General features: G+C 42.4%; 1 protein-coding gene across 1 annotated transcript in view; it reads left to right on the plus strand.

The window, feature by feature from the left end:
* Positions 1–2188: 2188 nt before the first annotated feature.
* The window catches only part of LOC306932753 (eukaryotic translation initiation factor 4 gamma 1-like), a 62894-nt gene continuing 51120 nt past the window's right edge, over positions 2189–13962 (plus strand). Inside the window, exon 1 of the mRNA XM_079514665.1 lies at positions 2189–2269. The gene's annotated coding sequence lies outside the window, so the exon portion shown is untranslated. The remainder of the gene's footprint in view (positions 2270–13962) is intronic.

The following is a 13962-nucleotide window of genomic DNA, read 5'->3' on the forward strand; positions in this document are numbered from 1 at the left end:
ATGCACACCAACAAAAACATAAATGCCCATACCTATCCTCGTCATGCCCCCCGCCCCCCCTCTGCTAGATTGATACGTTGCATACATATACATTTTACAGTACTGTAGATCTCTGAAGATGATGGGGTAAACCAGGTGTCTGCAACCTTTTAGAAATGAATGTGCCATGTCAACATTAATTTTAATGACACCAAAAATCCAACATATTTTGATTGTCCACGAATATAACCTTTCCTCTTCTTTTTAAATATTTTCTTTCACATTGTTATGATCATTAGACTCAACGACTATTTCTCCATGCCCTCCGTCATTCCGTGCCAATTACCAGACTAGAATATGGAGATGCTCTCTGCAGACTCACCCATCTGCACCAGATCCCATACAGAGTGGATGGACAACTGTTGATGGTGGAGAGTTAGCAATTCAGTGGATGCGCACAGCCCCTGCACCAGATGTAGTCCTTGAGTTTTTGGCCTGTAAATGTGCACGAGTATGCAAGCTTCCTAACTGCAGTTGTCTCAGCAATGGTTTGAGATGTACAGACCTCTGCAAACTCCAGAACTGTACAAACCAAGCACCTGAGGAAGATGCAATGCCTACAGTTGAACAGGACAGTTCTGATGAGGAAGAGGTTGCATAGTTCAATACAGCCATTGACATCTATAGACGTAATTTGGTGTTTTCAGTGTTTATGATAGAGGGCGCTCTTCCACAACCTGTGCAACGACAGTACGAATTAGAGGACATGTGTAGTATTATAGGACATTTTGGATCCAAAATGACCTTGACATTGACCTTTGACACATGACCCTGAACTTGAATTGCTTCAGTCACCTCTTAAATCAACTCAGCACCCCAGAAAATGTATACTATGATCATGTCAGAATCATCCAAATCGGCCCATTAGTCGTTGAGTTATGCCTTTCACTATATACCATTTTTTTCATCATATAGCCTATCAGATATAAGGGCCAAAAACAAGTAGGCCTAATCAGCTGGCATTTTGACATTGCTATCACATCATTTCATAAACTACAGATGTAGCAATACAAAAATCACATTGTCGCTTTTGTCCCTTTTTATGGCAACGATATCCGATAAGGCCTCTGGCCTAAGGACTATTGGGGTAAACAATGCTATTATTGATTCATACAAAGCACATCATACAGACTTTCTGAGGCCTGTGGCCCACAGTTGCAAAGAATATTACATAGTCAATGACGGTCAATGGGTCCTATTTATCCCTCTGCCCTGAATGAACTTCAAGGTGCTGTAAGCCTGCAGAGATATTACTTTGTTAAAATAAGGGTTAAATAGCTCTACATTCCATTCCAATTGTGATCATTGTTATAGACTAGCTCCGTTTGGAATATGAAGTTCCAAACGGAGCTATACTGGAGTGTTCATTAACAGAGGTATCACTCTCTCCAGCTCTTTAAACAAAATATATTTTGAGGTCTCAATACCAATTTGAAAACAACATAAACGAGCAGACAAAATTGGACCTGGATCTGATACATGGGTTCTCTCCCCTGATTGGATGAATTTGGTGTCCCAACTCTGAAAATGTATTTTCTGTTTACGAACATGCTGGAGTGACAAAGAAGTCCTGTTACTGAAAAATGTCACGTCTTACAGCAGTAACAGCACCACCGTGTCATAGCTTACAATTCCACTTGTTTAGTCTGTATCCTGACTGAGTTCTCTATCCTGATTGGATAAAATTGGTATCCTGAACTGAAAATGCATTTTCTGTTTAATAAAAAGCTGGAAAGACATGAAGACTCCTAAACTGAACAAACACTATATAGCAATAATGAGCACTAATAATAACACAATAGGCCTACAGTTTATTTTTTTACCAAAGTAATTTTTAATTCTATTTTTTTTAAACAGCCTACTGTAATGTTTACTGCGTATTTATTGAATTGCTTCCCATCATATGCTGTATGATGTTGAAATGTCAAGCTATCACAAAATTACATGGTATAATGACATCTTATATATCTTATTATATATTATATATATTGAACTATTGTGGAATATATATATATATATATATATATATATATATATATTCCACAATAGTTCAAGAAACAAAAATAAACTAAAAGTAGGCTAGAATAAAAACTTCCACCACTGTTTGTCGTACGAAGAAGTCTAGTCTACTGATGGTCACGTGACGGGAATCTCGCCGGAACTACCCCTGGTACCGGCTTCCGGGCTGATTTTCCGTCCGTCCGGCTCTGCGGACTCAAGGAGAGAAAAGGTAAACCACCTCGGTCGCTTCACTTTATTATTTTTATTAATATATATATATATTTTAATGTAACGAGAGACAGTTATGGGTTTCACATGACGTTCAGACTGACAGCCTGTCCCGCTGTGTGTTCTACTTTAAAGTGAAGATCATGTATTATTGTCTGCACTGCCTGGTATCTGCTGACTGGTCCTCCTGCTGTTTTCAGGGGGGGATTACTATAGCTAGCTACCTCCAGTTAGCTTCATGCTAAAGACGACGTGGGTGTTCTTTCTTTACTTCAGCCATCCCCAGATAGCTAGCAAGCTAATATGCTAACATCAGCTCAAACAACAGAGGAACGTTAAACTTTTACATTTTAGTTATTGTTCCCCAGGATGGAAACATTTTGTATCTCGGTAAGGCACTGGTGTTGTGTTGTCTGCATGACATAGTTGTTTAGGAATGTCAGCTAACGTCATTTCCATTCTACTCGTATTCATAATATCATCTGTCGGCTAGTTTAACATGCTAACATGCTTAGCTATAACATTCTGCCAGTCAACTGTACTAGAAAGTGGCGCCTGTGCTTGTTGTTTTTTTAAATAGCGTACATTGTGCTGTTATTGGTTCTGTTCTTATAGTTGTAAACATTGGGGCGTTAATAGTTTATCTAAAACGAAAACCATGTGATGGCAACCAACGTGAAACCATGAATCGATCTTGCCGGCAAAGATGGAAGCGGTGTGTGTTGGTTGTGTGTTGATTATGTGCTCGTTACTAGAGCTAGTGTTTTGTTTATTTATTTAATTATGTGATGGGAGTTAATCAATAGAAGGGACAACAATCATGTCCTGACAGGCTGGTGGTGTTAATTTATCTTAAGCAACAAAGCAAAGCAGTGGATGAGAGACTGTGTCACTGGCAGTGGAAATATGTTAGAGACAGAGAAGGCGGGTGGCTTTGAATCCGACAGGCGGCTGAACCTGTGACAGCCGACAGCTTCGGCTGGGCCTTGATGGGCGCTAATGGTCGTTGTGTTGTCACGGGTAGCTGTTATTAATGAGGCCTAGGTTGGGTGCCAACGTACCGGCATGCTGACTTGCTACTGTCCTGATCGTGTCAGCTCACATTGCACTGGTGATGATGCTGCCGCTACTACTGCACCGCACTGCATCATAATCAGCGATTCAAGCGAGGTGAGCTGTCACGGAGACCTGGGTGAGAATGCTAGCGTTAGGATCCTATATGATGTTTTCTCATCTCGGACATTATTGTTGGTGTACAGTGATCAGATTGTCTGGGCGCTGTTGACAGCCACCCGCCACCACTCCCAGCCAGCACCCCGGCAGCGAGATCATAACGTAGTTAGCGGTGAATGCTGCTACTGTATGCGTGGTGGGATCATACGAGGCTAGCCAACTCTCTCACGATTGTATTGTATTCCATTAATTTATACACGCGATGTCAGTCAGCAAGCGGGTGGCCTCGCCTGTCGTTTGTTTCTGCTGTGTTGTGTCACATGAGGAGGTGTCATATAGCCATCGTTTATGTGAGGTGTGGCGTGAAGAAGCCGGCTGCACGGAAAACCACGTGGTATTTCCTCGTCTGGCCTGAGGAAGTGAACGGCATCGTGGCGCAGCGCATCACGCCTCAGCAGCACGTCTTCTCAGCCAGATGTTTGCTGTCGGTGTTCAGTTTACACAGACAAGCATTTGACAGCGGTCATATGTTCGGGGGTTGCTTGTGCATTATGTCGTGTGCATGCCTGGCTGTTACACAGACAGAAAGACAGACACGCCTCTGTGGCATGTAGCTAAAGCCGCGCACGCTTCATCGATGGACGATGCTATCAGAGGTTAGGTTAGCAACAGGGTTGGTAACTGGTTACATGTAATCAATATTACATTATGAGATTACTAAAAATTACTAAAAATAAATAACCAATCAGTCCAGATTACACAGTTAAACATTTCAAGGAAGCTTGATTGCATTTTTGAGTGGTGCAACCACAGTGGAACCACTCAATTGAACAGCAATGTCCACTATTGTTTGCATGCGTGTATGTATGTCTGTTTAGAGTACCAACAGGTGAAAAAGTGGCGCTGTTGAGCTTCACACTGCACATATGCATGATGGGAAGCTGAGTTTTTAGCAGCCATGTGGCGCTGTTGATCTTCACATTGTGCACAGTTAGGTGCATGATGGGAAGCTGAGTTTTTAGCAGCCACACACGAGAGAGATTCTGTGCATTTCTAGTTTGCGATGCTTGCCTTTCACCAGCATAGAATACAGTTATTTACACAAAACCTCAGCCTGTCATGACCGGCCATTGTCAGACAAATGGCCGGTCAGGCGGCTAGATGTAAAGCATGTAAATCAGGTGACTCGCCCACCTTGTATAAGCAAATTCTCATACAGGAAGATGGTAGAGGCTAATTCTCATTCTAATTACAATCTCAGAATCAGAATCATCTTTATTGTCACATCACAGTTTTACAAGTAAAAAGGTGGGTGAAATTCGTAGGGTCTCTTATCTTATTTACAATACAAATAAGGGGTTTCCAGATATTTCAGGGACCAAGCAGTCCCGAAGGTCCCTTATTGTTTTTGTCTGTTTTTTTCTTCTCCTCCTCCGCCAAAAATAGCAGTGCTGGCTGTCGGTTTTCGTGAAACTCGGAAATATGGTAGAGGGCCATGCTAAACGGTGATGATGCGAAGCCCATGACCATTGGCCAAAGGGTGGCGCTATAGCACTCAATTAAAAATGCAAATTTTGACCACGCATAGCTCATGAACCGTTTGACCATCGGCAATAAAACTTTGATTCCCTTACCTGTTGTGAAATACTTGCCACTTGTGGCCGCGGGGTGTACTGCACCCTGGGTGCGTTTTCGCATTTTTAATTCACTAATACATTCATTATTAATTTATAATTTGTTAAATTGGAAAAAGGGCTTTGTTAAGACCTCCATATTATTATGGTCAATGCCTGTGTGAAACGTGGGAGTGATTGGTGCAGGCAGTGAGGAGCTACGGCAGTGTTTCTGACACACAGACACACACAGACAGACAGACATTCAGACATTGTCAGAATTATAGAATGATGATATGCGTCTCCTCATGCCGAATAAGTAGCGTGTTCTTATTTTTGACCTCTGGCCCTTAGATCACCAGTTATTTTAAATTATATGAAAAACAGTTCAAATCTATCTCCCATGATCTTTGGTGAAAATGCATGAAAACGTCTACACGTGAACTTTGGAGTTTGGACCCATACAGATCAAAAATCGGAATTACATTAACATTTTTGACGTTTTTATGAGCCTATGAAAATGGCTGTTTTGTGAAAATTCTTCTGCCCCTAATTCATACATGCAGTATAATAATGCGTATGAAACTTCACAGTATGGTAGAGGGTCATGCCAAATGTCACTGAAACCAGTCTTACTCCAATTGGCTAAAGGGGGGCGCTATAACAATCTTTTGAAAATGAAACCTTTGAACAGGCATAACTCATGCCTCGTTTGGCCAAAAGTCATGGCACTTGTTTCCACATGTTCCTTGACTCTTTGGGAACACATCTGTCACTTTGACCAGTAAGCTCCGCCCTAAAATATTCCGCCATTTTGAGCAGTTTGAAAAATGCTTATGCCTGATTTTCTGCCTGGATTTTTGAGCAATTTGCGTGAAACGTTCTACACACAATCTTTGGACCATTATCTGAAATCCCAGTTGAAGAGAAGTTTGTACGTGAACACATGGACAGCGAACACACGTAATAGTAATGGCCAAAACCAGGACACATATAATTGTCATAAAAAACACTGAATTATTTTGCTGTTAACAATAAAACAACTAATTGTGTCCGGATAGCTCAGTAGGTAATGCTCTTGCCATAGGAACACAAAGTCATGGGTTCAAGTCCGGGCACCGCCAACTCAGCGTATGAGTCTTCAAGAACCCTGCCCCCAAAATTCTAACTGACCCTGTCACAATTGCTTTGTCTTCTTTTTCTCAAGTTCAGTCTTCCATGTTTCTATGGCTTATTGTGCATATTCTTATTGGCTTCTTGCTTGGTCTCGCCTTATCGCTGCTTGCAGCAACCGTAGACTCTTATGTTATTTACACCGTGTCCTCATCACTTGGTTTCAGTGGCGTGAGCAGTGGTGTCATGGTCGTAGAACGCAGTATCACACCGTGGTACCAAAAACATTGTGACGTGCACGCGCAGGTACGGAATGGAGCATTAGTCAGACATGCGTCCCGCATGTCGGACATGCGCTGCTCCCGTGCTTGCGGTTATGGTTAAGGTTGGAGGTAGGTTGTTGTTTGTCGGACCAATGACTAGTCTGAACTAAGTACTGCACGCGCATGCACGCTAGAACGTGTTTCCTAGCCTAGATTCAAGAGAAGACGCACATAACCACCTCGGTCACCACTTACCAGACTTTGAAAGACGCACCAAGTACCCAATCTAGGTTTACTGGCGGTAGGCCCGCCCCCGGGCCCCTATTTTCACACAGTGTCAAGTGCCTACTACTTTGCATAACAACAACTTTAACTGTTTACCTGAACACAAGTTAATGGTAAGCAACACAGCACACGGGCACAGCAGTATGGCTCCAGTAGGCTAACGCTTCTGTGGTGCTGGTGCCTCCTCCACCATCAAAGAAGAGATTGTCCAAAACAAACTTTTATTTTCGCCACTGCAAGCAGCACAGTATAAATAAATTAGTCTGATTATTTTAATTCTACTTTTGTGTGTGTGTGTCTAAAACTCAGACACTATAAACCATATAGGCTTAACAGCAGTTATGTGCGCATGCTAAAAAAAATATCACCATTACACCACTGGGTGTGAGCCATTGGCCTGAGTGGGTTCACTTCCACTGTGTAAAAAAAACTTCAAGTTAGACATCCAAATTCAAATCTTGCTCGAAATATTGTACTGTATACCCATTTCAGTGATTCAAATAGCCTGCAACCTGCATCCTTAGACTCACTAAATTGAGAGGATGCAATAATTTCACCCTCCGGTCCTGGGATGCAATACTGTACTTGGTACTGTACTAGTGTACTCTAACGTCGTTGAAGTAAGACTCATAAAATGTCCCTGCTGGGACCCATTTAAAAGGCCACCCCTGGGTCGCGGGACCCATTGCATTGAAAAGCTATTTACATCGCCTGATTTTATTCTATGTCCGAGCATAGACATGGTAAAGCTCCGCCTGCCTACCGACCGACACTGCCGGCCTTACCAGACTTTCCTCTGAGGTGGATAGCTATATGCTGGATAGTCTGCCGCGAGGTTACTCTGTGGTGGGAAATAATGCAAGTACGATATATAATACAAGAGAATGAAAGCTTGGCACGTGTGACGGTAACTTTTATTTTTGTAGAAGAGGCAAGATAATATTTTTTATGCCGTTTGCTTTGATGGAATAACGCCGTAATATGATTTGATTTGGATGTGTTCTAAATAAAGTGTTTGTTTATGTGTTTGTGATGTATGTGTAAACTTGAAACATTATTGTACTGTAAAAAGGTCTCTTTTCCCTTGATATTTATCTTTTTTAGTATAATTGTTTACTATAATTAGATTAATACAAATCTAAATACAAAACATTTGCAGACACAACCATTTTGACCAGATTTTATAGGGTCACATATTTGCGAATTACATCCGGACGGGAGCAACATCTATGCCGTGTGATGACCAGATTTTATGGGTCACACACTTTTTAGTATAACACCCATGGTCTTTGCTGCTTGCCGTAGCTGGAAGTGCGATGCATATGGGAAACGCAGATGTTGTAGTATCACACACTGAAGGTGGCCTTACACTAGCCGATAATCGGGCATTTGAAATCTGACAGCGCCACACACTACAGGATAATCGGAGCGGGGCCGAGCAAATATCAAACATTCTTGATGTTGATCGGGCCGATCCCGATCGCGCGCGGGGGGTGCCCGATTGAGTCGGGCACCCCCCGAGCGTCAAAAATGCCCGATTATCGGCTAGTGTAAGGCCACCTTAACTGTGTGTCACTGTGTGTGTGTGTCAGTGCTGCACCAAGCAGAGATACTCTGACTACAGATGAGTCAGAGGAATACACAGTCATCTTACCACAGCAGCTTTGCGCAGGGAATTTCAACCTGGCGTCCACGGAAGTGGTCCAGCAAGTGCTTCGCAGACCACTTGGGGTTTCGCGGACCAACCTCCTCAAATAAGAGTGTGTACGCGTGTGCGCAAGAGAATATGGTCAGCCTATAATACCTTACTCACTCGCTAATAGGACATATCACTGTGTCATGTAGGTGTAAGGGCTGGCCCCAACTCTAGAGGTGAGGGCCGCGTAGCGACCCGAATTTCTACTTAGTGTTATTTTTATGTCAATAGGCATACATTGTTATTAGCGTTTAACTTTTGGGTGAAATTATTAAGAAATATCATAGTTTCTTCTCGATCCGTTTTTATTTTTTCTAAAATAATTACTTAATTATTATAATTATCATTATAGCATTTGTGGAAGTCAGAATATTTGACTGCATCAAGGTGCAATCTTTTCAAAGTTTGATTTTGAAGTAAAAGTAATCTGACCAAACTCGGTTAGCTAGCCAGTGGAGTTGGCATTGTTGCATTGCCTGTTTGATTATCAAACACAAAATCCAGTGTCAGTGATATGTTTGTTTTTAGTTTTTAGTTCATTTAACAAGACTCAGCACCTTGGCGCCAAGGGCATTCTGATTCCACATAAGCCTTGAGATGTTAGAGAAATAGTTGTCCATATAGCCATGACAGGCAAGCATTGTCTATATCAATTCACAGTCAACAATCTGAGAGCATATTATTTTTGGCCCAAAGATGGCTTTAGCCAGAGTGAAAGATGAAAACAAATAGTCCAAGTGCAAACACAAGGCAGGTGTTCCTCAGCTGAGCTGCCAGTGTTTTTTATTTTCTTATTATTTTAACTATTTTATTTTAAAAATGTACAGTACTGTATATATCTGACATTTGGTGCTAGTGAGTTTGCTGCTATGAAACTTGAAAACCCAAAGTGTGGCTATATATGGGTTTTGACAGGCCATTGTGAATGTTGGCACACAAGGGGCACATGGACGAAGCGGGGAAACTATCTTGTTTCCCAGCTTGTTACCACCATCGGAAAATTGACAAATTTGACATTCATCAACTTTGTAATGTCGCTGATGAATTTCGGACTAGAAGGCTTTCTTACCTTATTTGTAGTTGTTATGTCCCCACCAAAGAGGTCCAGGTGTTATTTTGTGCAAAAATGCATTATTGGCTATTTCCCCCCTACCATAACCCGTCAATGGGGGTTGGGTTTTGTTCTAATTTGCCTATTTCCATCGAAATAAGTGTGTCGCTTGGGATACTAATATGAAAACAATTTTGAGCGATGGAAATAAGCGAATTAGCACAAAAACCCAATGCCCCATTCATTTCAATAGAGGGTATCAAACCAGGAAGTTATGCGGGAACGCCCACTGAGTGCCAAAAAACTACTTTCTGGCCTTGACAGCCCATATATCCAAAAGAAAAGTCCAATATGATTGCATTAAACTACGTTAAACTCACTTTGCCACTCGATTTGCCATTCACTTTATGCATGCGCATACCCATATTTATGGTCGGGGAAATAGCCAATAATGCTCTTTTGCACAAAATAACACCTGGACCTCTTTGGTGGGGACGTAACAACTACAAATAAAGGTAAGAAAGCCTTCTAGTCTGAAATTCTCCTTTAACTACTGATGCTAGAGACTGGGTGTGTTTATCACTTCATCTGTGTGAGGTAATTTAGAGCAGTGGTTCTCAACCTGGTACTTGAGCCCCCCTCTGGAGGTACGAAAAGAAGTCTCCCAAAAAAGAAGAAAAAGACAACAGTGGAATGAAATATTTATATTACTACAGGTAGTTCTTCTGACCAAGTAATCGGTTGAAATAGGCTCTCCGGTCTCCAGCCTTGCTGAAATGAGCATGACAGTACACGTAGGTGACGTAACCGTTAATAGAAGATTTGAGAACGGATTAATCATATTATAAATATCATCGGTTGTGCTGATTGGACTTTTGTCAGCAGCAGCCAGCACCACTGTTGCTACTACAATCAATGTACAATGTAAATCAATTACCATATCAGGAAATGCTGTGGATGACGTGGCTTTAACATCAGAATCAGTTTCTGCCCGACGGTTACGATATATATGATTAAATCTTTTGCATATATCCATAAAAACTTTATTTATTTATTTTTTGTCAAAACATCGGCTATCGGTGGTCTAGACTCTGCAAAAGTATATTGTATTTAGTAGGACACACATTCATTATTCGAAATCAACGTGTATCGCGATACATATCGTTCGATCATGAGGTTGTTGGCAATACCCAGCCTAGCCCTGGTCCAGTGCTTATAGCGAGTCTCACTAATGCCCTGCCAGGCACGCCTCCACTGCCCTCTAGCAGTTTTCCCACTGCCGTGCGAGGGTTTCAAATTCCCCGAAAATAAACAAAACGATGTTGCTACTCACCGAAACAAAGCCTGCTAAACCTTGGTAAAAGTCTATTCTCAAAGCTGGGAAGTGTCTCAGTTCCCCAGCTACTCTCTGAAATGCACTTTGTGCTATTTTAATAAAGTAATGTAACGGACAGAGTCATTTTTTCTACTACTACATTTCTGGGTTGCGCCTGCACCGATCCAGTGGGATGCATTTCATTTCACGACAAAAATAGTGCATTTTGGAGAGATTTTAATCAGATTAATCACATCTTAAAATGGCTTGATTATTTCAAACTATGTTTTTCTGTATATTGTTGTGGGAATGGTGAGATAAATGTCAGAAGGTGGATATATACATTTAACATGTGTGGTAGGATGGTGTCTCTCTGTCTCTCTCCCTGTTGTCGTGCTATGTGATTTGAGCCTCTGCCTCTGTAAATTGTGCAGCCTTGAAAGGCAATAACCAACATATGTTGGTTATTGCCATCCAGATAGGTCTAGATTGTGCAGTCGATGGGATTATGGGATGTATGGGGCGAGTCATCCAAGCATGGTTTAATTACGTTAACATTTTTAATCTAATTACTGTTAACTCAGTTATTTTGACAGCCCTAATTAAAACATGAATTTGGTAATTTATTGGTATTATTTCAGTTTGGGAAAGTCAGCCCCAGTGTATTTCAGGATAACAACAGAGATAACACTCGAAAAAAGCCACCTTATTATGACGTGAAAATTGGAATTAAACTGGAGTTGGCGGAGGAACAGCCTACTGTACAGACACTGACAGTGTGGTATGTAAAACATGCATGATGAAACCCTTGCATCTCACTCTCAAACGGCATCTAACAATCAAGTTGGAGCACTGCTGTCTGAAAGACAAACCACTTGATTTCTTATATTCGCTTCTTCCCAGTAGCTCTTCTACATGCCAGCAATGCATGTGGTGTCATTTCGCTTTCACATTCGGCAGGTGACCATTTGTTTTCTCGTCACAGCTACAATACTGTACAAAACCTTTCCAAAAAACAAGTCTAATTTGCGAGAGCTGAGGCAGTACTAGTACTAGGCAGTGGAAAAACGCCCTAATTAAGTGAACAGAATTGCTCAGCCTTCCTGGAGTGACCCGATATCCTGGGCCTTTACTAGCGGCACTATGTCTCCATGTGCTCTCTCCCTCTCCCTCTGCTTCTATCAGGTCATGGGGGGCTTATGCAACACTTGAAGCAGCATGTTTCACCAGTGGTGGTGGGGATACTGCTCTGCTGTGTTTCAGACCAGCTCAAATGACCAGGGGTGGGTGGGACAGCCTGAGATGGGGGTGGTGACCTGGCCTCTGCTTTCACATAACTGCCCCACACTGGCCACACACACACTCCCGCTAAAATCGGGTCCCCTGGGGTGCCCTTTCTGGCTAGGAAGGCAGTGTTGTAGGTTATGCATTGCACATGCATATTATGTAGTGGTGGAGAAATCCCAAACTTTGCTTCTATTACTGCTTCACACAAATGACACAGCCTACACCCTTATCAATGTATTTGTATGTTAGTTACAGCATGTTGAGTAGGCTGCTATATATTGAGACACTGTCAGAAGGAAGGAGGCTTAGTCTTGGGCAAGTAGATTTTCAGTATCAAACCAGGTTCCACTCAGCATATTTCCACCTGGAACAGAGAAAATACACACACACACACACACACACACACACAGGGTGTAACAATATCATCCCATGATATATCACAATATTAAAACGTGACAATATGTATCTTCTTCTTGATACTACTGTTTTGCAATATATTTTAAATTAATATTTCGATTTTTTTTCAGAGTTCTTACTGTATGGTGTGTGCGATACCATAATCGGTAATCATTGTCTTCAGCCTGGCAAGACGCACCCTGGGCAGGACCTACGCTGAAAAGACTATCAGCGGAAGTGGCGGAAGTGTTGCGTGTAAGATAACTACGTCACGCGGTGCGGCTGTGTTTACTAGTCCCCACCCAATGATCATTTCAGCGGGAATACATTTTCGGGAACACAACGCGGCGATTGGTCAAAAAACGTTAACTTCCGGGGGGGGGGGGGGGGGGGGTTACACGGCGGAAGTCCTGCCTTAGATAGCTTATTTGTCCTAGGTTGTGACCAGGCTCTTCTTTTTCGCAGTTAAGTGAGCCTGGGACCGAGGCTAGGCAAGACGTATGTTTAGCACCCTGTCTGTCTGTCCGTCCGTCTGTCCCTGTCTGTGAGCAGCTAATCTCCGGCACGATGGCGCTATAACAGGCCGATACTTTGTATGCGCAACCCCTAGAGGCCAAGGAAAAACCTTTGCCCTGCGTTTTTTACATCTGCCTTTTATCGTGCCACCAGGAGGCCGACTTACGTAAAACGAATTGTTTGATATCACAAACCAAATTGGAACACATGATCTCTAATCTCTATAATGATGTAATCAAGACGAACCGTCTGATTTTTCATACTCCATCCTGATGTCTTTGGCGTGTCGGATTAACGGGATGTCGGACTGTCACTAATTCGCAGTCCCCTGTGCATTGACCAGCTTGTCAAAGTTGTCATCTGACTTTGCAAGACCTGGTGAATGGCATAGATCTGTTTTCCAAATTGCACATGTTAGCAGGATAGTTAACTAGCCACAGAAAGAATGTAAACAGACTGGCTACAAGCAGGCACACGTCACTTCCTCCCAGTCAAAGTGAAGACAGAGTAGCCAATGAAAACAATGGGGTCTGGTTGCAAGATATTCTGGTCTAAAAGGCAGCAGAGCCCAGACTGTGGATGAGACTTTGAGCTTATTCCCTGTCAGTTCCCACGCCCGTAGCCTAACTTGGCCTAGTTTACAGGCTAGCACTTAGTTCATTTTTTGTGTTGTAATGTGGATGAGCATGTGTCAATCAATGTTTTTCCTGATCTGCACCTGCCTGTTTGTGTTTACCTGCTTGTATTGAATTATAATTATAACAGCCCTGATAAATGCCTTATCTCAGAAGCACAATTTCTCCTACTACTTAAAAGAAACACCCTGATTGTGTGTGTGTGTGTGTGTGTGTGTGTGTGTGTGTGTGTGTGTGTGTGTGTGTGTGTGTGTGTGTGTGTGTGTGTGTGTGTGTGTGTGTGTGTGTGTGTGTGTGTGTGTGTGTGTGTGTGTGTGTGTGTGTGTGTGTGTGTGTGTGTGTGTGTGTGTG

Source organism: Electrona antarctica (assembly GCF_951216825.1).
Source record: "Electrona antarctica genome assembly, chromosome: 11".
Lineage (NCBI taxonomy): Eukaryota > Metazoa > Chordata > Actinopteri > Myctophiformes > Myctophidae > Electrona > Electrona antarctica.